Source organism: Meleagris gallopavo, chromosome 16 (assembly GCF_000146605.3).
Source record: "Meleagris gallopavo isolate NT-WF06-2002-E0010 breed Aviagen turkey brand Nicholas breeding stock chromosome 16, Turkey_5.1, whole genome shotgun sequence".
NCBI classification, from domain to species: domain Eukaryota; kingdom Metazoa; phylum Chordata; class Aves; order Galliformes; family Phasianidae; genus Meleagris; species Meleagris gallopavo.
This window is the reverse complement of record NC_015026.2, coordinates 879,265-893,966: the sequence shown is the minus strand read 5'-3', so window position 1 is coordinate 893,966 and position 14,702 is coordinate 879,265. Positions and strand designations below refer to the sequence as shown.

General features: G+C 46.7%; 1 long non-coding RNA gene across 1 annotated transcript; it reads left to right on the top strand.

Annotated features, from left to right (window-relative positions):
- Positions 1-2,582: 2,582 nt before the first annotated feature.
- LOC104913353 lies at positions 2,583-13,612 on the top strand. The gene is made up of 3 exons (XR_795316.3): positions 2,583-2,770; positions 10,918-10,973; positions 13,081-13,612. It is a non-coding gene; the product is annotated as an uncharacterized LOC104913353 (long non-coding RNA).
- The last annotated feature ends 1,090 nt before the right edge of the window (positions 13,613-14,702 follow it).

The window sequence follows — 14,702 nt, the reverse complement described above, 5'->3', positions numbered from 1 at the left end:
TTTGGACTCAAGAATATTTTGGTGCAAACAGAACATACTGGGCAAATACAATGAGGACTATGGGGTGAGGGAATCCTATACTGCTGTATGTAGGACAGGTCACTCAGAGCATTGGACCAACCTGCTGTTTCAGCCCACTAGGAAGCCTGGACACAGCTTGTTTACGTCCTGTGTATTTAAATACATTTTTAGTTATGTTCTCTGCTTCTGTGTCCCTGGTGGTTGGGCCTGGTGCCGTTGTGCCCTGCTGCACCCCAGGCAGAGCTGGACTGGGTGGTGGGACCCGGAGCCAACTGTCACAAAGCAGCAGGTTAGAGCAATGCATTGGTTTTATTGCAAGTGAGAAGTTCTCACTTCTGTCCAGGTGTGGGCAGAGGAGGCTCAGGGTCACAGGCTGTTGCTGGATTTGCCTTTGCAGTCTGGCTTCTCTGTTCCTGCAGCCCTCCTTCGCTATAGCAGCACGGTGAAGCTCCATGTTATGCTCTGTGCTGCACAGTTCAAGGCTGCTCAGGGAGCCCCAACTCTTAAGCTCCATAACAAGATTTGTTTCCAAGTCCCAGCACAGCTGCAAAAATGGTGCACTGCATTTACGTGCTGATAATTCACCTGATGACCCTTCTCTTCATTTTTACTGCGAAGTAATGAAGGATTTGCAAAGCATGTAGGTGAAAGCAGGCGTTGATGTGACCTGGTAGGCACACTGGGAGAGCTGAGAGCTGGAACTGGGGCACCGGTGTGCTTCTGGGGGCTGCCCGCAGTCCTCTGCTTCCTAAACACGAGCTGAACGCAGAGAGCTGCAGCTGGATCGCTGGCTGAGGGGAGTTAAAGCATCCAAGGCAGTGGGGGAAAAAGATAAAAGCAATAGGGTAAGAAAGGGGCTTCAGAGGGGCAGAGAAAATGAGTGAAAGAAGGAAAGATTGGATGTGGGGAAAAAAAGCTGTGCTGAAGGCATTTCCTTTCATAAAGCAGCAGCTTGAGGCCCTCTGGCCCTTGATTCTCTCTTTGCAGTAGGTACCACTTCTATCTCAAAGCACTGCTCACGGTGGGATCTCTTTGCTGGGCCCGCTTTCCAATGGAAAGGCACTGTGAGGAATTACATGATGAGCAGAGCTTCCTTTTTGCAAGCTGAGCTGGGAGAGAACTCCTATGCATATGGCAAAGGGATGATGGCAGATCCATTCCTGTCCTTGTCACCTTACCCTTGTCTGAAGGAAAGCATGTTTTGCGTGTTTTCTCTGAGAGCCTGTTGCCATAAATGGTTAAAAAATCAGTTTCTTAAAAAGCACAGTGGAAAATCAAAGGCCTGGGTTGGTAGAGCTGTGCCTCACCCAGTGCAGAATGGCATCACGGTGCCTCTGCAGGGCTCCAGGTCCTGTCCCCAGAGGGTGCTCACTGCATTGTCACTTCAGTTGCTGCCAGAAAGCAGCAGCTCCATTAGTACACACTCAGCTGGCAGCTTGGGAGAGCCAGGTGAGAAGGAGGAAGTGCTAATGGGACGTGCATGGTGTGCTCTGCAATGGGCACAGCACTCATAGGGCCGCAGGCAGCATCCTCAGCTCTGGGTGGTAGGGCTGAGAAACAGGAGGAGCACATGTGATATAATCTATAAGCCCAAAAGAAGGGAGGGCATGTCAGTCACAGTGCTGATGGAGGTCTGCACGGGACGTGGCTCTGAATCCTTTATGTAGGCCACGCATGGGTCTTCCCAAGGGGGTTGCCTGAACAAAACCTGGCTTTCCTGAATACCAGCAAACAGAAGCAGCATTCAGGTCACACAGTGATTCGGTCACCTGCCAAAGAAGAAAGTGCAATGCATACAGAAATTGTAGCTAATGCTGTTGGAGCCTTGAAATCTTTCCAGGATATCAAATATATCCCTTGCTGCTATATTTTGTCATTAACTTAATATTGCAGTGAAAAAAAATATGGAAAAATGTATGATATTTGTATATTGCCTGATAATTAAGTGTTGCAAGGATGTGCCAACCCATCGCTAATCATAATTAGTTATTTCCATTTTCAGCTCAGCCGTGTGTAATTAAGTGTACTTAGGAAAGATTTGCTTTCTGTAAACAATGAGCAACTCTTGGAGTGCTGACTTCACACCCAGTCCTGCTGGCTTTGTCACAGCACCACCGATCCCCTGAGGCATTGCAGAGCACTTCTTGCTGGAGCATCGCCCCTCTGTGTTTCTAACCTATGGTTAAGTGAAAGGCAGAGTCTAAGGAGACCTTTTTGGTATCACTAATGGCAGGCTGGAAGAACAGGAGATGTATTAGTAAGTTCACGCTTTCCAAAAGCTTTTAGAAGACTTTCATTTTGAACTCAGTTTCTGAAATATCTCCTCCTGACTGTATGCATGGTTCATACTCTGAGAGCGTATTGAGAACATTGCTTCTGGCATGATCTGAGGATGGTCTCAAGACAGCTGTTAGTATTGTACACTCTGTTCATCTCAACTTCTTTGGCACTTCTGTATGAAGATATCTTCCTTAGTGAGGGTGTGGAAGCTGGCTGTTCCCCTGCATGTGTCAGCAGAGCTGTGTTCTGAATTAATCGTGGGCTGAACAAAGAGAGTGCTAGCATCTCTTGTATGCAACTGCAATTCTGGGCTGTTGTGGATTGGTTTGAATGATGTGTATCCTGCTTTTGTTTTAACCAGATAATGATGATTCTGACGTGGAGATTCAGGAGGATGAAGGCTCTGACAGTGAAGTGGAGGACAGGCAGCTCGGGAAGCAGCACGTGGCCTTGGAGATGCTAGTGCCAGGTACTTCCTCCTCTCCTTCCCTGCCTTTATTCTAAAGGACTTGCTCAAAGTATCTAAGTAACCTTAAATATAAAAGACAGTTATCATTCAAGGGCATTGGCACTGCTCTGTTTTTGCATGCTGTAAGTGGTCAGTGTCGTGTGGAGAAAATATAGTACTTTCAGGGAGCAAATTAAGGAGGCTTTACTGAAGGAAGAGAAAAAAAAAAAAAGGGAGAACAATCCTTCCTTGGTATTGCCTTCCAGGTTCAGAAGTAGCTTTGTACAAAGCCTTAGCAAGGTATTATGATTTCTCACGGCGAAGTATTCATTTCCCTCTAGGTGTAGACATTATCTATGGTAGGGTCATCTTCAAAATGAGACCTTTAGTGAGTCTGCAAAGCCTCCTGCACTGACAGCCGTGGGCACAGCACACCTGGGTTACTTCTGCCAGGGAAGGACATCTGACTTCTGTTGCTATTACGCAGAGTGGAACTTCAGCCTCTGGCTGCTGATTCCCACGGAGCCCAGATCAGGAGCAACTCAGAAAAATAACAGACTGAGGGTCTGTCTTACACTTATATGGGAAAAAGTGAAACCAGAAAATAGAGTTATTTCTCAGCAGTGTTCTTGTTGGCTGTGAATGGTTCTGAGCATCAGCAAAAGCCTCTCTGGGCTCTGGATGAAGTGCCAGTGTGGGTAATTTCATGTACCACTACTTCTGCTAGAACTTGCTACTTGGACAGGCTGCAGATGTGCTTTCTGCTCTCCTCTTTCTTATTGAGACCAGAGCAGGAAGCTGAAGTTATCAAATTGATACGATTCAAGCACTTTTATCCACATTTCTGCTTTTCGTAACAATTGAAAATTCTTGAAAAGTGCCAGAAGCCCTCTATTGGTGAACAACTTTTACAGTTACTCAGAGAAAAGTCTGTACACTGTTTTGAGGGCTGGCTGTAGCTGCCTGTGATGCCTCATCTGAGCGGCATCCCAACAGAGCATCCAATTACTGGCTGCAGCTTCTGTGGGTCTCTTCCTGATCTTCTATAAACTGCTTCTGCCATGTGATTATCCTCTGGCTTTTGCATGTTCTCAATTTGCAGCTTGCTGACTGCTTGGTGGCCATGCTGATTTTTGCTCACAGTATCTTTGTGTAATTTGGAAGTCTCCCTTGGCTTGGTCCTCTTTTTGCCTCTCACGTTCTATGAACCAACTCCAGATGTGTTCTGATGGCTTCTGAGATGCCTTTTGCACAGTTCACCCAGGAGGAGAAAGGCTGCATTCTGTCATTCTTACTCACTGCATTCCAGTCCTACTGTGCTCCAGCACAGTCTGTACTGGCAGAGGTGGATGCAAACATAGTTAGACTTAGGGAAAGCATTATTTCTGCCTTGGTGAGCCAAAGCTTTCCTTCCAGAGCACCAGCCTGATCCAGACAAGCAGCTCCAGCCTTGGGTACAGGCTCCCATTTGCCTCTTTCTGTGTAAATGGGCCCTTCTGGTCCTTCCTCAGCAGTGAGGTGCTGTGTTTGACTGTGACCCTCATAAACTGAAGTGCTGGAGTCAATGTCAGGAGCTGAGATTAACGTCAAGGTGCTTCAGCTTCTTTGGCAAATTGAGCCTGAACATTTGCTGGCCATTTGTCGTTAAACAGAGTCTGTACGAGTCCTTCAGCACGGGTAGTTTGCATTTAAAATGCATTTAAGGCAGCATAATAAGAACACTATTTTTATTAATTACCACTTTTTCTCTTCGCTTAAACTCAAGAGATTCACTTTCTTTTGAAGGATTGTCTTGTTATACAGCTCAGAAGTATCATTTTCTTTGTTCTCTTGCTGGGAAGAAACAGACTGCTGTGGTCAGTTCCTGTGATGTGATTCAGTTTTACATCTCTAATTAACAGGTTATTAGTACTCTAAGAGAAGATTTCCTCCCTCTGTAATAAGAGGGCAGATATTCCAATGTGTTTCACCATTAGAGGAGCAAGATTCATAGGGAGAGATAATCACTCTTATTAGGCCACTTGGTATAATTGAGGAAAAATCAACGTAGTTTCTCTCTCAAGTCCTTTCAGCAGGACTGTCTAAATGCAGTCAAATGCCAACTAAAATGCAGCTTTGACAGTATCGCTCCTGGTTTTATTCTTTTGCCAATTAAAAGACTTGAAGGTATAGGATTTAGTCTCCCATGGAGCAGAAAAGAGCATGAGCTGGAGGAGACGTGACAGGCTGCCAGCTCTTGTGGTACACAGAGAAAATCAAATCTTTATTTCCCATGTACAAAGAGGAATAGACTGGTTAGGAAGGGAGTTGAAATGGGTTATGGAGCCTTTGTCTCCACAGAATTTAAATTTTTACACTGATTCACCAGTACAGCCACCAAAGTGGTAGGTGCTGGACAGCCTGTTTTCATACAACCAGAATGGTTAAGGTTGGAGAAGACCACAAAGATCATCACATCCAGCCATCAACACACCCTGCTGTGCCCACTGCCCACGTCCTCAGTGCCACATCCCCACGGTTCTTCAGCACCTCCAGGTGACTCCCCCACCCCTGGGCAGCAGTGCCAATGCCCCACCACTCTTTCAGAGAAATGCTTCCTAATATCCAACCTGATACACAGTTACAGGCAAGTCTCCTTGATGTGACTTCCTGAATAAATCCATGTGTTGCTAATCATTTGCTTTAATAAGTGAGAGTGTGTTGATTTATCATCTGCATCTTTTAATTGGAGTATTGTAAATGTAAATAAAAATTCACATCTACGTTTATTCTCTCTGGCTGTAGATAAGTGAGGCTGTAACACAAACAAAATTGCAGATGCTTGAGCTTCTGAGGTCAAACTGTGAGTTAGTGCTGGTGTTTGGAATAAGGCTCTGTTTTGTCAGGGAGCCAGGGAAAAAGGAGATCTTGCAGTGTTGCAAGATCTTAACCATCTGCAATGCAGACAAGCCTATCCCCTGAAGCAAGCCATAGGCCAGTGCTTTAGAGCAGCATGGTTGTTCACATGCAGATGGTACAGGTGTCTGGGAGACAAATGCAAAGCCTCATCCTGGGGATGTAGAAACTACCATTCCGGGTCTTTCTAAGAATCTATCCTTGAATTAAAGTGGATTTTACAGTGATGTTGCAATGATATATGCAGATCCATCTTTTCAGTCTCATTCATCTGGAGGTCTGGAGCACAGTGTGGCACCACGAGCCAGAGACAGCACTGGCACACACACTGAGCTTGGAAGAAGGTAGGCACTGGAAATGTTATTGAATGGAAGAGAAGGGATTAGTGCTGTGCCTATCTGTAGTATCCTCCATGCTGCCATGGTCTTCAGCTCCCACATATCAGTCATCCAAATGTTATAGCTCCTGTCTCCTTTTGTTGCTTCAGTACTGAGGGGCAGCATTGTCATGTTAGGGCTATGGAGACCATTCTGTTTCTGAGAGCTTCAGCTCTCTTTGGTCTTTCTTGAAAGAAAACTGCTTTATCAAATGCTGAATGTTGCTCTGCAAATAATCTGCCCACAAACAGGGAGAGCCTCTTACCTTCACAGAAGTGACCAGAGGATCAGTGTGATAATGAAGAGCTGCAGGCAGATTATTAGCAAGACTGCTTGCAAGTGAATGGATAAAAGCCTGTGAAAATCTGCACTGTCTAATGCAGTGAAAACAAATGTGTCAAGAGCAGATGAGAAGAGAGGATTTTTTATTTTTTAAGAAAGCCAGGTGCACCTAACTGAAGAGGGTGGAAGCAAATAGACAGTAATTGAAACAGAGATGCATCTGGGGATGGGCAGGGAGAGTGGCTCCATGGACATGGGCTGGCTTGCTATTGCCAGCTGCTCTGTGCCTGTGGGGTTTTCCAGGCCTGGAGAGATGGATCTCAGGCAATGTGTGCAGAGCAGCACATCTGAAGCATGCTGCTTTTATGGCACAGTCAGTGTTTTGAGATGATGATGGTACTTAGCTTCCCTGTCCTACTTCTTAAGCTTCTCTTGGTGATGATTAAGTAGGAGCTGGCTGCAGACAGAGGGCTAGAGCCAAAGATAGACTGTGTGCTGGGGAAAGGCCACAGGGGGTGAATTAGCCCTCACATTTTCAGAGGGAATGGGAACTTTTGCAAAGCAGCAAGAAGTCCTCCCTGGAGAGTCTGCACAGTCCTGCTCCAAATCCCTCCTCAACACACGAAGTCCTGATCTGTTCTCAGTGGTCAGACTTCTCTTGTGGCAGTTCTCTCCCCAGCTCATAACTATGTTCAGGCTTCTGCTGCTAAATTTCTAGAGCTCCTTACTTCTCTCCAACCTCCTCCAGTGCACAGAAGCTAGGGGCATGCTGTTGGTGTGAAGGAGAACTGAGGGTTTCAGTTACAAATGTGCAAGAGCTGCCTGCTCCTTCCTTGATGCCTTTCCACATTCAGTTCCTGTGGGTGTCACTTTTTAAAAAAATATACATTAAATCTTAGTTGTATTTCTTTCCTTCTCTCAGTTCCTAAAGGAAATTACAGTTTTAAGTCCAAGATCAATGTACAAGTGCATTTATCTTTACAAACAAGAGATGGTCAACAGTTCTGCAGGTTTTCTCAATGTGTTGTGTTCTTGGCTTTAGTGGAAAGGAATTCTGTTGGGGAAAAGTGTGCTGTGGCCCACTGCAATTGTCCAGGTATTGTTGACATGTGTGATCCCAGCCCTCATCTCTCAGCTCCTTCCATACATGCAGAGCTGCCTCTTCCTTGCATGCAGCTTGGTGCAGGATGCGGTTTCCTCTTTCACTGTTCCCCCCAGTCAGTGTGTTCAGGAGCAGCGATGAGGATCTCAACAAATTCTGTCCTTGGGAACATCACAAAGTGTGATTTGACTCTTACTGGGGCTTCGTGAGATCAAAGAGGAGGGAGAACTGTCAGCACTGTAAGTGTTTCAGGAGCCGGGGGATCTGACTGCAGTGCTCTGAGGAAACTCATCTGGGAAGGAAGAACACCAACGTAGCAGCTCTTCTGATCTTAATGCATTTCTGTGCAGATCTCTGTAGTTCCTATCATCCAGGTAAGGGTCTGCAAAGTATTTGTTTGCTCACATGGCAGCTGCTGGACAGGCTCGTGCAGCTGAAGAAAGGGGAACAGCCAGGTGTTTTGGGCACCACTGAAAAGGGACTTCACTTTGGAATTCGTGGAAATGAATTTGTCTTAACTTGAAGTAGAAGTCACTGCCATCATACCATCATCATCATCATCTCCCTGCAGAGATGTCTTTGGTTGTGTGCTTTGTGTCATCAAAGCTAAGTGCTCGCTGGGATGGAGGAGGTGTGTCTGTATGCTTTCAGCTCTATTATGGCCACTGCAACGCTGGGCCTAGAGGAGGAGGAGGAAGGGCTGTAGGGCTGAAATAATGGGGTTGAGGCAGGTGATTCCCTTCCAAGCTGATTTCCTTTTCGTGGAGGGTGTAAGAAATAGAAGTATGCTCATCCTGGGCAGCAGCTGTAGTGTGCTTCACTCATCTCTGTACTTTAGCAACGCCTGGAAAATGCTGCTGAGATCAGAGCCTGCTGCTGAGGGCTACATTCACGCATAGGAGGGCAGTTCCCAGAGGGTGCATGGATCAGAAAGGTCAAGTAAAAGACTTGTCCTGATTTTCTTTGTGAAGTTGGGAGCTAGAGGGAAGGGAGCTCACAGTAGAAATCTGAATTAAGAGTGGGAAACAGATCTCCAAAGTAGAGGCAGGTTTCAGCTGTAAATCTGTTTTCCCCTCGTGGTGGGTTTCCAAACCTCTCAGGTTAAGTTCCTTGTCAAGAACAGGGTTAACATGTACCCACCACTGAGTAAAAAGACAAATCATTCCAGTCCTGCGGATCCATTGTAGGCAGCTGCCCAGGTAGTACGATGGTAAGCATCACATGCAGAGGAAGAGTGGCAGAAGGCTTAAAATCGTGGATGCACGTTCACTTCTGATCCTTGATAGCTCAGTGGCTGTTGTACTGTGATTGGATTCGAATCTAAAGGTGCAGTGAATTACAGTCTGTTCATTATGAGCATTTTACCTAATTATCACTTTGTACAGCCTGTCCCAGCTGAATTCACATTGTCTGTAAGCCAACATAAGAGGCTTTCACCTGCCTGGAAGCTGCGTGAGCCTCTGGCCAGAGCGGTGCAGCACTAATGCCACAGCAAGCTGAGCCCAGCTAAACAGAGCACTGCACATTTCAAGTGCCAGACAGCCCTGTGGCTGCCAGCTCTGCCTGGTGCAGGCAGACATGCTGCTGTTCCTGCCTCCTCTCCAGCACACAGGGATTTGCACTGTGGCTGTCTGTTGCTTCGTGCTCCCGCACACACAAAGATGTGGAGTTTGGTGTCAGAGCTCAAACGAGGCTCCCACCTTTGTCACAGCTCTTCCTGTGACGTGGGAGATCTGCCCTCTCTCCTGTTCAGGCAGCAGTGTGTGGCTCTCTTCACATGATGCCCTGGTTCTCTTTATATTCAGGACCTCTCTCTGCTTTGTTTTATCAGCACATTGCACAAGCTCCCTGCTACTTTCTCCTTAAGGTAAGCATTCCCTGTCCAGCACTTCATGCTGTGAGCATTCTGCATAGCAGTTAAACTCTTGGACCAGCCTGAATGCTGAGTGGAAAAAGCTATTTTGTTGTCCTCTAATGATGTCTGCTATAACTATCTCGAACTTACAGGTTAGCATTTATCAGAGCAAATGTCTCTAAAGCTTGAAGAGAGCTCCTCTGTCCAGGAGTCGTCATATATTCCATCTCCACTGCCTGTGTTGTCAGCAGCTGGATAAACAGAGGGCTCCACTTCTTATTTAAAGGCATGAGATCCTATAAGTTACCTGTCTTGACACAGCAGGGGTGTTTTTGGGTGAGGTAGGTAACAGTTTTCTACAGCTAACCCAAATCAACCTACAAAGAGGGCAATGTGGGGAGCTACACAGGAGGTTGGACAGTTGTTTTGTGCCCATGCTAAAAAAAAAAAGTATATATTGTATAGATGTGAAAAATCTGTATCTGTCTGACACGGAGAAAACTGGTGATGGGGGTGATAAATGGATGAGGAAATGCAGTGGTGACAGCAGTGTTGTTACACAGGCATCCAGTTAGTGCTGAGTGACTGCCATGGCTGCAGGAAGCGAGGCTGAGCCAGCCCCATGTGGAATTCCCCCATTACAGCTCCGCTGTATCCCTTCCAGCTTCCCTTCCTGGCAAGGAGAACCATGCTGGCATCTTCACCATTTCATACAGCCTTTATATATCCCAAAGTACTTAAGGAAGGCTTGAGCACGTTAGCCCTTCTCAGAGAATTCCCTACGACTAACTGCCTCTTCAGACTTGCACGTCGTATTCTCAGCAAGAAATTCATGAGGCTTGCCTTGGCATTGCCTAGGATTGCTTTGAGATGTCAGTCCCTGATGGAATATCAGGAAAGATCTGAGCATAGGAGGGCTTACCAGGGCAAAAGGCAGGCTTTTGTTCTCTATACGCTAAAGCAGAGGATAATGCCATTTCACAGAATCATTTGGGTTGGCAGGGACCTTTTGAGAGCCTTTAGTCTGACCCCTCTCTACTCAAACAGCATGAGCTCAAGCAGCCTGCCCAGGAGCGCATCCAGTCAGGTTGTTTTGGTTTGAAGACAAGAAAGTGTCCCTCTTTTGTTCTGATTGATTGAAGTGAGAAACTGCTGCTGTATTTCCGATTGGGTTTTATTTGACTTCACTTTCTAACTTCCGTCTCTTAAATCCTTCTGCTAGCAATTTGAAATCTTGCACACCCTAGGATGCTCTTCTGATGAGGAATATCTGTGTATGATAATCATACAATCTCTTAGCCAAATTTCCAGTAAGCCAAATAGATGGAGCTGTGTGATTTGGGAGCCTTGCCCAAAGGTATAAAGAGTGGTCAAAAATTGCCATGGAGTTCCTCACGTGTATTAAATCTTAAGATACGAATCTCTTGAACCTGCTCTGCGCTTTGGCTTACAGGACTGTCACAGCTGCACAAGGTGGCTCTAGCAATACAACATTGTCAGCCTTACCCTCTTCACCTTCTCCTGGGTTAGCAGGCACGCTGGCCTCACATGCATTGGGACTTCATCCTCTCGCTGCCATTTGGTTGGGCTCTGAAAGGAAACCCTGACCTTCATCTTTCATTTTCTGGTCTTCATAGTGATTCTCTTTGCTCTGCAGGAAGAGCTGGTGCCCGGATTGTGGGAACAATGCAGGGTGGAGACACAGAGGAAGATGTAAGTAACCAATCCCACGTGCTTGCAGAGCTCCTCTGACAATGCTTTAGAACACCTGCCCTTTCCTCAGCTGGAGAAACAGATTCTTGCCTGTTCACTCTCTGTGCCATGGGCTCGCTTTTCCCCTTCTTCTCTTCAGTTGGCCACTCTCTCCTCTTCAGCACACGCGCTTTTCCACTGTTCTTTTGCTCTTCAGGTCTCTGCACATTGCCCTGTGCTTTAACCTCAGCCTGCAGTGTGTAAGTTGTGGCACACAGGCTACAGGGATGCTGCTTTGCTGAGCAGATTAATAGGAGGGGATCGGTAGCAGGAGTTGTATGTGTTGGTGTGAATCCCCAGATTGACTCTGAAATCATACCTTTTGGAACCCTCTCGCTGAGCTGTGCTAATGTACAGCATCTCAAGCACCAGTGCTGCAGGGGTGCATGGGACAGGGATGAGAGCTGAAGTCTGAGCTGGAGCTCTGGACTCCCTGCCTCACAGATATAGCTGTGTCAAAGCTTTGCATCTGGGTAAAGCTGACCTGATGAGCAGATGGCAACTAGGTTTGTAGAGCAGGCACTGTTCTTACTGCTATGCTCAGCCTCTGGTGTATGTCTGACTTTTCTTGCCTCTGGGCACTCTTAAGTGGCTACACCTGTACTAGAAGATAAAACAGAGCCTTTGGCCTTGAAGCCAGCTGTTCTGATATGGCTTGCAGCCATACAACAAGCTCTCCATCCCAAAAAGGTGCCTGTATCTAAGCTGACAGCCAGGATCTGTGGGGATATCCTGATCCCAGCTGATGTTTGGGAAAATGCCAGCTGGCACAGCCCAACCTGTGTTAAGAAGTGGTACAAACACTTAAAAAACGTGATGATTGTGAGCTCATGTTTGAGCCAGTACAGCTCGTACAGAGCCCTTCTGTCTGACATCCAGCAGACATCCCAGCCAGTGCTGCCTGCCAACGAGGAGGGCGTGCTCAGAGTTCAGTCATCCCTGCACTGCTGGACCATGTTGATCCTCTCAGCTCTGCCTCTCATTCTGTCCATCCTCACCTTTTCTCAGGAAATGAGCTTACAGACCACGCTCTGCTGTTTGCTTCTGCCAGAATGGATCGAGCTGAGGCTGGGCGCTGCCTTCTAGGTAGTGCTTTATGCCTTTGGCATTTGGACCCATTTCTGGGTAGGGTCAGTGCTGCAGGTAAAGACAGTGCACCCTCAGTTACAGCACTGCCTGACTGTCATCGACCATGTCCTTGCCAGCTTTGTAACTTCTCCACCCTTTCCATTTCCCTTTTTTACCACATACTGTTTGTAGTCCCTTCCTATGTCTCCATCAGCACAGCCCCACATATCGAGAATGTTTCAGACAGGATTACCATATGGTGAGCAGCTCTCTGGGCACCTGCCTGAGCTCGACAGTTCAGCCTTAATTTCTCCCATTTTCATTGTAATCTTTTGCATCCTTCCCTCCTGCTCCCATTCTGGTTACTTTTTTTTTTTCTCTTTTATGTTCTTCTATTTTTTCATTTCTTTTTTTCCTGCTCTGCCTCTCCTGTTCTTCCCACTCTGGTTGTCCAAGGGGAGAGCTGCCCCAGCACAGCCAGGCAAGCATGGGCTCATCACCAAGGCACAGGTGGGTTCCTCTCCTGCAATTTTTCTTCCACTGGGCATTGATTCTTTGGCCTCACAGTAGGTATCGCTTTGAAGTTCTGCAAGGCTTTTGATATCACAGATTCAGCAGAAGTCAGGAAGTTCATTTTTGGCAGCTCTGTGAAGCAGGAAAGGGTGTTTGCTGTGAATTGAGTGGAGCAGCCCATGTTGAGTGAAGTGGTGGGAGCTGCTGCTGGGAGCCATGGGGGCATTCTGCTCCCAGAGGGGCTGAGCTGTGGGCTTCCATTGGTTTGGAAGAGCCTGCTGCTGCTACCTGGGACAAGACCAAAGCTGGAACTGCACCTGTGCAGACACGTGGCCTTCCCATAGCCCTCAGGTGTGTGATTGCACTGGGTGCATGGGAGGGAGCAGCTGAGTGCTGGCCAGGAGCACCGTCCTTTGCTTCTGAGCTGCCCAAAATGCCTCACATCTGAGAGCTGAAGTGGTGGTGAAGGCTGTGTGCTTTCCTGCAGGAGGAGTCGGGGGATAGTGAGATTGACCTGGATGATGACGAAGATGAGGAGGAGGATGTGGAAGATGACAGCATGGAAATCTCCCCGAGCAAATCCAGCCACCGAGCAAAGAAACCAGAGCCTCTGGAGGAAAGCGATAATGACTTCTGACCCTTCAGCAGCAGGACCAGGAGGCACCTTGAAATGCAGACTTTGGAGAGCACGTGGGCCAGGAGCTAATAGCACCCTGCCTTCTGAAAAGTGCTCGTCAGCATGAGTTCAGGAGTTGGTAAATAATGTTCATTAAACTTGAAAATTAAACTTGGATTGCCAGTCTTGTGACTGCAAAGTATGAGCAGTTTATCCATAACGAGAATCACAGTAATGTGGAGTGCTGTTATTTCCATAATTGCATTAGAACTGGCCCTCATGCACTGCAGCGCCAGAAGTCTCACTCCAGTGAGCATCGTGTGCTTGATTTCCCTGTGCTTTATTATAACCAAACAGATTTTTTTTTTGCCTTAATAAAGCTGGATAAAAGCTGCTCTGGGAACACATTCAAATTAATTTTAAAAGTGGCTTAAATAATCTATTTATCCTAAACGTACCCTTTCCTTCATCAAGGGTTTGTGTCTGCAAAGGGCAGTTGGCCTAAGACAGAAGGTTACAACTGGGAAACCAGTGTAAGGATCCTCAAAGCAGCATCTCACAGTGTTTCAGCTGTGTCCTTGGGAGCTGTTCTCAGGCTTAAGCCATGCTTGAGTGTCCTCAGAGCAACCGTGTGAGACTGCGCTGTGATTAAATCCATAGGAAATTAGCCCTTTAATTACTCCTTTGCAGCAGACTGAGCTTTAGGCACTCAAATGGCCCCAAAGTTGGGTTGCTATTGCTTCCTTTTGTTCTTCAACCTTTCTCCATGTTCCGTGGGGACCCGAATCCAAAAATGCATAGAAATTGACTGATATGTGATGCTGTTCTCATTTTTTCTGTTGGAGAAAAACATTCCTCCGTGTATTGAGAATAGGTGTATTTTCTCTAAGTAATTATTCACCATTTTTAGCCTGATTTTTCAATAGAATGAGATTGCCCCTTTGCCCCTCACCGAAGAGCTTTTAGGATGCCTGTTCTGTTTCAGTGGATAGTGATTAAGATCCCATATATTAAATTCCTGCACACTTTAGGAAAAAAAAATAAGGGGTTGTTGGGGGAATGCTTATGAGAGATTCTCAATTTCCTGTTGAGGAACAAGAGATGTGGGCAGGAGGCAGAAGATGACAAGCAGTGTGGTAGGAGCTGGTGTTAGCATGGGGCAGTGGTGGCACTGGGATGTCAGCACAGGCACACAGACTGTTGGTGCTCTGCTGCTGGCAGAAGTGCTGAGCTTACTGAGGAGGTCAGTGGGTTATAGTTATGCTACCAGTGAAAGCATTCAGATGAAAGCAAAAGCTGGGGTTTGTCTGCTGTATCACCTCTTGTCTTTTAGCTCTGCTTTAGCATCATGATTTGTCTTTGCAGGAGCAGAAATCAGTGCTTGATTAGATGAGTTTGTTCCAGTGTTCATCAGAGCAGACAAGAGCTCAGGCTGTTCTCTCCTTCCTTTTTTTTCACACCACAGCAAAGTACTTTGCTTTCCCTCCATCTGA